The 12116-nt window shown below is 40.3% G+C and overlaps 1 protein-coding gene across 9 annotated transcripts in view; it reads right to left on the reverse strand.

Moving 5' to 3' along the window:
- NAALADL2 (N-acetylated alpha-linked acidic dipeptidase like 2) overlaps positions 1–12116 on the reverse strand; it is a 913317-nt gene that overhangs the window by 189026 nt on the left and 712175 nt on the right. The window lies entirely within an intron of this gene.

The raw sequence follows: 12116 nt of genomic DNA on the forward strand, positions 1-12116 counted from the left end.
AGGTTGCTTAGCTGTGCCACTTGTGCTGCATAGGGTGCAGGCATCTACAAGATCAGTAGAAATATTGCTTTGAGAGCTCATTCTTAATCTTGTGTCCTTTTACACCCTGTTCAGCTCCACTAGATCATATTCTGAGCTCAGTAACATCACTCTAAATCTGGAATAACTTCACTGAAGTCATGACATTTCTTGATGTCCTGCAGTAACATCATATCATCAGTCAATCCTTCTTGCATGACCATCTGATACCACTTCTTGTTCAACTGATGCATAACACATTTTTCATATTTCAGTTTAAAGGTGTGTCATTTACAAAAATCTCTCTAGCAATTTTAAGAGGGAGAGACTTTATAGTTTGTTTCATTTTTAATACCGACAATCCCCAAGAGCCTCTCTTTTATATGTGAAAAACAATCTCTGAGTTCCCAGTTAAAAAAAAAGTTTAATTTCTATGAATTACTTTACCAGTTGCACTCAGTTCCTACTTCATGATCCTTAAATGCTACTTTTTATGTAATCAAGTAAAAATTAAAATTTTTTTAAAAATACATCTCTAATAAATTATCAGAAGCATATTCTGTAATAGTTATTCCCTTGTTTGAGAGGCAAGCTGACTATACATCTTCATCTGATTGGCTTTAAAGGGAAACATACAGTCCTGACTTGTCTAGATCAGAAATATCTACTGGATGTCGCACAAGTTGATCTTCAGAGCTGTGGCAATCAGTTTCTCTTTATGAGCTAACTAAAGGAAGGAAAGAGGACAATGCAGTCTGCAGATGATCAATCAAGTGGCTCACTTCAGTGCAAGGGCATGTTTGCTGCTCAGGCTCAGCCAGTCTTTTTCCCTTGGGGTTTATTTTATTCCCCAGTACCAGGATCTGTTATTCCCTCACATCAAGGATTTGATCATAAGAAACGAGTATGATCCTACTGTGGGAGGCTGTTGGCAAATTCCTCAAACATGGCATAGTTCAGGAAATCACATTTAGCCAATAGTGCTTGCTAATTGGCTATCCTGAACTGAAGCCTGGAAGATGAGAAAACCTTCCTTCTCAGTAGATCTAAGTGTTTACCTTCCTTGTCTGTGGGAGCAAATTTGTTGTCTGGACCTTTCTGAAATGGCCTGAAACACCCAAGAGCTGGGTGAGAGAATAAGAATTCTGAACCATTAGCCAGCACATAACAACATCAGTTTGCCCCTTTAGGGGTAAGAGTGCAGGTGGCGGGGGGTGCCACACTGTCTTAGCTGGCTCCAGTATGGCCTCATTAACAGGGAGGGGTATTCTTGTAGATCCAGAGGTGTGGAGGATGTTCAAGACCTTGTGCTGGGAGTCCTGTATCTCGTCTAACTGGAATCTGAAGTTCCCTGGCAACTCTGCAGAGAAGGTCTTGGAATTGCCTAACGTGGGGAAGAGCACGTCAAAGTCACTGCTTGCGCTGGTGATAATGATGGTAGTCTGGCCAGTTCTGGTGGAACTGCCAGAACTGGAGCCTAGTACTCCTCCTCCTCCTCTGTTGGATCCAGGGGTATAATTGATGCTTCCCTTGGACGGGAGGCAGATGGTAAATTGCTAGCCGACTGGATTGATTCTGAAGGGGAGGTACTACTCCCAGGATTCCCAATATGGCCAATAGGAGGGGTCAAATAGTAGTCATGGAGGTCCCCATGGCATGGGGTACCAGTGACTCTGAGTCAGGTGAAATTGTGGTTGGCCCCAGGGCTGTGGGGAAATGGGTTAAGGCAGTACAGGAGGAACAATTCCTCTGATGGTTCTAAATCTCCTGCGGAGGAAAAGGCTGACTTGGGTTCCAGTGCCAATATTGCAGGTGAAGTTGGAGAGGTGTAATTTGTGTATGGGGTGGTGATAGGCTCTGTCCCACAGGCATGCCTCTCTGAGGAGATATAAATGGAGGGTCCTGAGGGTGGGGGGGGGGGAAGGGGAGATGCTGGATCCAGGAAAGCAAAAATGTCCTGTGGTCCAGCCACAGATCTGGATCTCCCAGGTGTAAGGGGGACTCTGTCCAGGGTTTTGGTGCCAGTGATGATGATGGTATCCGGCAGTGATCAGTCTTCTGGGTCTTGTGAGGATCTGGGAATGGCAGTACCGACGGAGCACAGGCCAGAGGCGGTGGTGCCCAATGCCTATGGGACTTAGGATGTCCTAAGTCCGCATGAGTCAAGCTGGTGAATTTTCTTGCAGGCATGTCCAAAATCTTTGAAGTAGACTTAGAGGAAAACTTAGGACCATGCTTATGGGACTGCTTCCTAAGTTCCCGATTAAGCCCCGCTGTGAGGTCTGTGGGGGTGGATTCTCCGACACCAATTCAGGCTGATGTGCGGCGGGGTTGGGGAGGTTCCCCAGCCTGGGTCCAATTGGGGTCTCATGGCCATCTCCATGAGGAACTTGTGAAGATGAAGTGGTTGCCCTTCTCAGGTGCAGCTGGGGAAGGACTGGCAAACACTACACCCCTTGTGAATTCACCCCTTGTGAATCTATTTTCCCCTGAATATTTTTGGCCAAGATTATTTGGCAAATTCATGTAAAATCATGAACGTTTCAGTTGATCTGTAACTTCATTTTTTGGAAAATAAAGTATTAATACTATAATATCTGAAATATTTTGCGCAGCTTCATAACCGGGGCACAGAGTGGTTTAGAACTTTGCCCAAGGTCACACAGCAAATCAGTGACATAACTGGAAATCAAACCCAGATCCCTCCCAATCTGGTGCCTAATGATCCAGATCAAGTTGACATGATGTAGTACCTTGTAAGATATCATTCAAAATTACATTCATTCTTTATTTTTCACATGGAGAGAGATAGAAAATCTAAATGTGTAATGTGAATATATATGCTATATCAGAGTATGATACTTGCAGTTTATGTAGCATATACGGTATGTATTCTCTGATGTACTTGACTCTCTGCACACAAAATGCAATCATATGATCATCACCACCATCATTTTTAGGCGCATGAAAGAACATGGGTAGACTGTAATTATCCACTTCAAAGTGGATAGTAAAGTGTGGTCATTTCTACGCTTCTACATCTATTTTGTCACTGATGGCAGAGTTCAAAAAGAATTTACAGTACAGCTTTCACAATGAGCCTTGAGTTGCTTTTATATAAGATGTAAAAAAACCTAACCAAACAGTCATATCTGATGATATTCAGTCCACTCTTCAGCATATTTTAAGTCAACAATTGAGCAGCACAAGTAAAATATGCTCACTGAAAAAAATATTCTTTTAATCACTGTGAGGGGGTGTCCAATCCACACAAGGCCTGATCAGCCACAACAAGCCAATTAACCAATAGGCTGCAACCTGGAGAGGAGCCAAGGACTGATAAGACCTAATGGCTGATGCAGCCTAGCTGGGAAAAGAGCTGGGCAAGGCTTATGAGGAGACAACATTGGTGGTAAGAGAGGCCTGCAGGGAGGTGCTATCCAGTCACTCTTTAGTGAGAAGGGAAGTAGGAGGAGGAGTTCTCTGGAGGGAGAACAGGACCTAGAATCCTGCCTTGGACTACAGATTTGGGTAAAAATTTGGTAAAAATCCAAGAGAATGAAGTAGCCATGGGGAGTGGAGGAAGCTCCAGAGGCAACTCACATGTGGGCCAGTTGATAGGGAAGAAAGGTATGAAAGAGCCCAGGGAAACACTAACATGGTCAGAGCTTTATCAGACTGTGGTTGCTGGGCATAGAGTCCCTGGGCTGGAACCTGGAGTAGTGGGTGGGCCTGGACTCTCACACCAGCTGCTCGGAGAGTGACACAGACAGGGCAGTAGATCAGAAGACTGCCTGAGACAATTCACCCAGTGGGACTTTTTTACTCCGGAATGGGAGGACTATAGTGATGTGGCCAGAGGGCCGAGTCATGAAGAGAGTCACCTGAGTCCAGAGAGAGAAATGAGATGGGAGTGGGGTGCCAGACCAGGCAAAGCTCTTGTGCAGACACAGCCACAAGAAGGCATCCCAGGAGTTAGTAGAGAACCCTGTGTCCCCTACCTTTCTAATATTCAACATAGAATACGATAAGTAGATAAGATTAAAATATATATGTTCACTGTTAAAAGGGCTGCCACGGACTCACCATTTAAGTATCAGTATTTCCCCAGACTGGCCCCATATTTTCTTGGGCAAAAAAATATTTCATTTTGAGGTGCAGGGAAAATTCAGTTTTCCAGTCTTCAGGGAAGAAGAATGTTACTTTGAGCGGCTCAGGTCAAAGCAGTATTGATCAAGGGCCCACTCCTAATTTCCTAGCATACCAAATCTCCATTGAAGCCTATGGAAATGTAGTGGATGTAAAGAATGTAAACTGGAAATCAGAAATTCCATTTTTAGATTAAAAAGAAAAGTTTAATCACTGTAGTTGCACTTTTTAAATACTGATTTCACTATCTAGCATAAATTTAAGAACTGTCAAACCACTATTTTTTAAAAAAAAGTCAGAGGAGACACACATAACCTTGACTTGAATTGTTTTAATAAAACATTGCATACCATATGATGTAAGAGATAATTACCACCCGGGGTCTAATTTCTTATTTTGAAGAGACACGCAAATGGAGATCTGCCTAATTTGATCAGTTTCCTTATTTTTAGTCCAGAATATTTTCTTACATTCAAATAATCTATTGAGTTTGAAAAAAGTGACCATTTAAAGCAGGCCGACTTCACAAAGTATGGAAAATGGAAACAAAGAGAAATGAACCACATCTGAGATGTGTAGTTTGTGCTAGGCAGATATATTATAGATGCAATCTAAGGAAAATAAGATCTAAAGGTAAATGTTTCTTCATTCTGTAAATGCAGCATTTAAAGCTGTTGACTGATAGTCTCTCTCTCTGAGTTCTGCATCTTTTAATCACAATTTCTGAAATAGTGCTGAAATGAGTTTCTGTTTGTCTACACTTGTATCTAAATGGTGTCCTGCACTGCTTCAAGTATACCTGTTGCTAACACCAATTGTCAACAGTTGTCCATAGTGGAAACCAGTCTTTACGTAAGAAATAAAAATAAAAAAAAGGTACATTCCAGCTAATAAATTCATTCCAATTTAAGTATATATTTAAAGGAACAATTACAAAGCACAAATAAAAAGATGTGGTGAGACTACACCTCGAATACTGTCAACAGTTCTGAGCACCCGAAACATATACACAAAGAGGGAATTCAGAAAAATGCAACAAAAATCATTAAGATCATGGAGCAAGTGACTATGTAACCCCAGTACTCTCAGAATATCACCTCTTCCCAGCTTTTAGATGGCACCTACACATATCAGCCGCTACAAATCAAAGACCTCCTACCCCACATCATCAACATGGATCAAACCCGGGATCTTCAGTACCAGAAGCAAAGTAACTCCAGTGACTGGCTTGCCATGGCCTACGGCTCAGTTTGCATGTTTAATGCTCTTCTGTTATTTATGAGGCAATCCAGAAAACAAACTCAAGATCACAGTGTGTAAAAATCCGATCCCCAAAGCAGAGAATTTCCAAAGACATAACTAAGAACTCAAAAATTATTATAAGGGATAAAAAAAATTGTAGGATGGATTGGACAAGCACAATTTATCTTTTGAATCTATTTGTTTTAAATGGCTTACCACTTTGATGCGGGAAGGTAGCGGTGTTTGTAGGTAATGCACACATTCATTGTATTTTTTTGGATTACTTAAAACATTTAGAGTACTCTGCTTGACTGAATAGTGCCACATCTTTACTTCCAAGTACTTAGCAGTACACAAATAAAGGTCAGTCCTAGCTGCTGTATATATACAGAGCTGTTGTAAAACACAGCTGTGCTAAATGCAAATGAATCAGAGTTTTAGTACAAAAGCTTTTGATAAATGGGGACTTGCTAAAAAATGCATGAATCTCCTAATGTTTTCTGCTGTACTAACATTTGTTGCTGATATAAAAACATTAGTTAAGTAGGTCCAGAATTAGGATTTGACAAGTATGACCTCCTTTTCAAAGTGGCTGATATTTTATATTCCATGGAAAAAATGGATGTGGGTTGTAGATCATTGTAAAGGGCTTGAGGCATTCTCATTCTACCGTATATAGAAATGGAAATGTAGTGAACTTAGTTTAATGGATTTTAGTGGAATTTTACTCCATTATAATCAGGTTCCACTGGGCTACTCCTGTTGGAATGCAGCAATTATCAGTACCCAGATAGGTATTAAATAATGCATGCCACTAGGCTATAGCCTCTCCTCCCACCTCTGAGCAAACTGGTAGAGGAGAGGACAAAAGGAAAGAGAAGGAAGAATCCCTGACTCCTGTATTTGCTGCCACTACTTCCTTTTGGGAATGCAGATATGACCTTCGATTCCCCTGCAGTATTACAATCTATTTATATTGTAGTACTTCCCAGATGCCCCAATCAGGATAGGGTCACAATCAGGCTGAGTGCTACAGGAACATGCAGTAATATATGGGTCTCTGCCCCCAGAGAGTTTACAATCCAGAGAACAGATACAAATCAGACAAGAGAGGATACAAACATAATATCAGCTGATCTTTAATTTGCAGGATATGCCCTGTTGCTGGTTTAGAGTGCAAATGAAAAACAAACAGAAACAAACCTATAAAAATAAGCATATGGATTATTTCAAATGAGTGATGTCTGCTCAATTAGTATGCACAAGATGTATTGACAGAGTCATGCCTTGTACATTAGACAATAAAATTGCTTGAATTATCTCATCATTCTATTCCAAACATAATAGCAAATGACAATATAATACTGGTCAAGCTATGTCTTACAATACTGAAATTCCATTTTCATCATTGCTATGGGTAACGTTAAAAGAAGCCTTAGGCAAACCGTTAAGTATTGTACTGTGGATACCAAGAAATTATATATCCAGCCTAATTTCTCTTTCCCAAATCCATTAGTACCATTATGCCACTTTCCTTTTTTTACACTAGAGAAGAGACACTGGACTGCAGGCTTCTAGTTGAAAAGTTCTTTGCCACTAATACCCAAAAGAACACATGTCAGAGTGAGTGTAAACCTGCTCACCAAAGACATCCTACCAAGTCTCATCAGAAAGCTGATTCAAAAAGACTGATGTGCAGAGCTCCAGTAGAAAGCCAGTTGATTACCCTTTCGTCCTCCCAATGGATTGGCTTACCATGCTGAGACTCTTCCTGCTTGGTGTGTTCACCCCAATGTAACGGATATCACTAGGAACAATTAATGTTAAAAATATCTCCCCTGCCTCTCATGCTCAATGTGCTCCTGCTTCACACTGTGTCCTGTATGTTCCACATAATAACTTTTTTTTTAAAAGTAAAGGAATACTTAGTTGCTCAGTATAGCATTAACTATTTTCAAACATATTACCAAAATATTTATTCCATGATATTGCAAATTGACTTATGTGTACTATACTGCACCCTTTAAATTTTGCTCTAAAGTAAAGTAATATAAAGCAAAGTATTTTTAAAGAGTGATCTAGCCTTATGAACTAAGACAGAGTCTTTTTAGTTTTGGTTATCCTACTATGTTATATTGATTCCCTTATTTAAGAATTTAAAGCCAATTACCTCTTCACTAAACACTAAGTGACAACAATACAATATTATTGTGCTCTTTTTACTGGACCCAATAAAATCAGAATTACAAGCAATGACATTTTGGATATTGTTTAGAACAACAAAAGGTATCACTCTCAGAAACATAAAACCTGCCTAGGAATAGTCATACTGGCATTTATTCTGCATACTGAGATACTTTAAAAAATAGTTTGAAAAATTTCCTCCATGTTTTTTTTTGAACAAATTGTTTCAATAATATTTTGGGACAAAGTCCTCAGTTGTTATACATCAGCATCGCTGCATTGACTTCAGTGGAGCTATATTAATTTATTCCAGTTGAGGATCTGCCCGAGCTCCTTTCTTGCTGGTTTGGATTTTATGCTCTGTCTTTTTTTGAATAACGTGCTTTCAGTTGGTTAATTTTTTTTGTATTTTCTATTTTAAGGTCAGCAGAAATATATTATAGAAACTCCCAGAACTTCTTCACTATTGTGAGATTCCTTTAATCACAGTGCACCCCACACTTTGAAGAATTAATTGCATTTACATTTGCATCCTTTGTCTTTAAATGTTCGGAGTACAATAACTGCTTAAGGATAATTTAATCATGCTACTCAACACATGAACATATGCATGGACCCTATAGTCAACAACCCAGTAATTTCCCCCCCACTCCGTTTCTATCCCACACCCACCCGATATTCTAGGATGAGAGAGTTTTGTTCCTTCCTGGGCAGTGATCAAGGAACATTGCATGGTTTCCCCAAATTCTGCCCAATCGATATTTTGTGCTGTGGACCTATATTGTAGTCAAGGTCCTCTGCATAATGGGACAGGACATGGCCTGCAGATAACATGCTAGCCAAATAAGAGGGTGGAGATGCAAAAAAAAAAGGACAGGAAGGCAGTAAAATTTGCAATCACACACAGCGATGTGTTTCAGAGTAGCAGCCGTGTTAGTAAAAGGGAGTTAGTAAAAAGGAAAGGAGTACTTGTGGCACCTTAGAGACTAACAAATTTATTAGACCATAAGGGATGCAGGGGTCTTCTGTAGTCTCACACTGTTACCGTAAGTTAGAATCAGGATAAAGTTGCTGATTAAGTTCATACTGTCCTGTGGCGGCAGAGATTCCTTGTTAAATCTACCAGGAAGGGAGAGGTGGGCATGATCCCTCTGGTCAAAGAGCAGGGAAAGAGACAGGAAGGTCCTGCAGGAACACAAGGAACTGTCAGGCCTGGGGGGGAAATCTTAGGCTGAGGTTTATGTTTTGCTATTAGAATTAGTTGGCAAAGCTTTTAACTTGCACTGAAACCATGGTCTGACATTTAAGTCCCCTGATTTACTCCATGTATGAATCATAGAATCATAGAATATCAGGGTTGGAAGGGACCTCAGGAGGTCATCTAGTCCAACCCCCTGCTCAAAGCAGGACCAATCCCCAATTAAATCATGAACAAGTCCCTCCTTCCCTAGTCAACCCTTGAAATAGTAAGTCACTTCCAACCATCATATAGAACAGTGGTTCTCAACCAGAGGTCTGGAACCCCCTGAGTGGGGGCACGAGCAGGTTTCAGGGGGGCAGCCAAGCAGAGCCAGTTTTAGACTTGCTGGGGCCGATGGCAAAAAGCTGAAGCCCCGCTGTGTGGGGCTGAAGCCCCAGCGATCTGCTACCTGGGGCTGAAGTTGAAACCTGAGCAACTTAGCTTTTCGGGGACCCCTATGGTGTGGGGCCCCGGGCAGCTGCCCTGCTTGCTACCCCTGGCTTTGCAGGAAAACAGCGTTGTGGCACTGGTGGGCCGTGGAGTTTCTATAGCATGTTGGGCAGGGCCTCAGAAAGAAAAAGGTTGAGAATCCCTGATATAGAACATGAAAAGCTACACGGTATATGCTACATGCAAAACTCCTACTGACTTGAATGGGATCTGTGCAAATGGAATAATAGCACTATATGGCCATTCACATTCATCAGGCTATCTGTACCAAGTTCATTTTTCAGAAAGATCAGCTTGGAGCACACTTATTAAAGCAGAGTTGAGGGCACTATGACTATTGTCCTGCAGACAGCAATACAGATGGATGACTCAAATGACCCAAGAGATGCCACGTGATTATATTTTCTATAGTATGAATTATTGCAGGGTAGTATCATAAACAGTTTACTGGAAGAAACTACTAATTCAGACCTTCTCTGAAACACCAAACCTGAAGACAAATTTTCTTCTACACGTCATCAGCCTATAACACAGGATGATTACAATATTGTCATATTTCTGCATATTCCTGCCTTTCATCCAAAGATCTCAATGTATTTAACACACACTTTTTGAGACTCTCAATACTCTTCTTTTAGTAGGCCTTACATCACTTTGATTAAACAAATGGGAGGAGGAGGGGAGAAGGCACAAAAGTCAAAATTTTCAAGGCTATCATTGGTTTCTAGTGCCTCCAGTTTTGCTTGCCCAACATGATTTTCAGATGTGTTGACGGCTCACAACTCCAACTGAGATCAATGGGAACCATGTACCATCAAAGCTTCTGTACATCAGGCTCAACATGTCTCAAAATTGGGAACCCAAAAATGGAAGCAACCAAAAGGAGAGGTCACTTTTAAAAATTCTGGTCAAAGATTTTAAGTGAATTGCTAGTGGTCACATTGCAAGTCAGTGGTCAAGTATTAATCCTCAGTCTCCCATTTAACTACTAAGCATTTTTTCCCTTTGTTACATGCGGCACTATAAAAACATCCAATTCTGGCAATAGCCTGTTTTATATCACTACCATTTAATTGTAAGAATCCGGGTCTGAAAAAAGTAAAAGAAAACAACAAACAAATAAAACCTCAATATTTTTAAATCTATATAAGTAAATCTTTCCTTTAATTGTAGATTTCTCCTGCGGGCTTAGGCAGGGTTGTTGGACCTCCTTCCCCTATTAGACTCTTCTAACTGCACCTCTATCTGAGCCATCCCTCTTCTCCTCTACTCATAGTATGGAGAAGGAGATCTGTATTTCCTCTGTGTACAGGGCAGGAGCAGGCTCTTGAGAAGAGGAGCAGGGGTGGAAGAGTAGAAAGGGATTGTGGTGCTAGCTGGCATGAGGGAAAGGAGCAGAGGCAACTGAAGCAAGTATAGGTCTTAATCTTTCCCATTCACGGCGGGAGGATACTTCTCCCTAGTCTTCCAAGATCTATGGACTATTGTTTAGATTTGGGAAAGCCTGTTGTTTCGCATAGCCTACTTGCACTGACTGGTAAAATGCAGAGAGATCCAATTATTTTCTTAAAGTGTACTTGATGTGTTATTTCACTAAAATGCACAGGAATGGCACATGGGGAATAAATACATAACAGCTTATGCCCCCAGTCTGTTTTTACCACCACGGAGAGATCAGAATAAGCTCTTAGTTGTGTGCTTACAAGACACCTGTGTTGTAGTGTTCTCTTTCCTATTTGACATCGAGTGCTGTAGGACTAATGTCAAATTTAAAATCTGTTAAGGAAAAAGTGGGGTTTACTATTTACAGCTTTCAAAAGTTATTTGGCTAGGCTTTTTTCATAACAAACAGGCAAATCCCACAAAGGCTGATAATGTACTTTATCTCAGAATTTATTAGATCAGACCTTTAAGGAGTGAAAGCTGATAGTTTCTAAATGTTGCACAATATAATTTAAGATGAACATATATTACATTATCTTTCAGGTTTTTATCCTTTAGAAGGTGACCTTCAAAAATTACTTTTGCAGCAATGAAGCTGAACTTTCAAGAATGATGCATGCATGGTGTATAAAAGATAGAAGTGTTTACATGGTACACATTGCAAAAGATAAATTGGCAGATCTGGTAATCTATATCTGCCTACCCTTTTCAGATAGCAAAGAGCAGTAAAATCTGTATATGCACATTTCTGTGGAAGATACTGAGAGCCCTGGAGGGTTTATATCTGTTTTAAAAGATGCAGATTGTAGACACCATTATGGAATAAGATTTACTCCCCTGTCCTCAAACTTCTTAATAGAATAAAGCTGTTGTTCCAGCTACATAGGAAACCTCTTTTTTTCTTCTTTTTTTAACTCAAAGTTAAATCGTCGTCTGAGCACCACATCTTCTGCATTTTGTCTCTTCCATCTTGATGCTCCAGAAACTTACACACACAAGTAACTTTATACATGAGTAGGCCCACTAAATTCAATGGGAATGACTTATATGCATAAACTAAGCACAAGTGTGAATGTTTGCAACATCCAGACATTTGATTTTAACATCTTCAGGACATTGCTATCTTCATTCTATGTCTTATATAGTATTAAGAAGATCGTTGGGACTTAGCAAATAATAATAATCTCATTGCTTTCTTTTCAGAAAGTAAGAGCATTTTTGAGATTCTCTCTTCACTCACAATTCATAGATTCACAGATTGTAAGGCCAGAAGAGACATTAGATCACCTAGTATCGCCTTCTGTATGTCATAGGACATAATAGATGGAGAATCCACCACTTCCTTCGGTAGTTTACTAGTATGGTTAATCACCCTTACAGTAAAATCTTT

This window comes from Lepidochelys kempii, chromosome 9, assembly GCF_965140265.1.
Source record: "Lepidochelys kempii isolate rLepKem1 chromosome 9, rLepKem1.hap2, whole genome shotgun sequence".
Classification (NCBI taxonomy): domain Eukaryota; kingdom Metazoa; phylum Chordata; order Testudines; family Cheloniidae; genus Lepidochelys; species Lepidochelys kempii.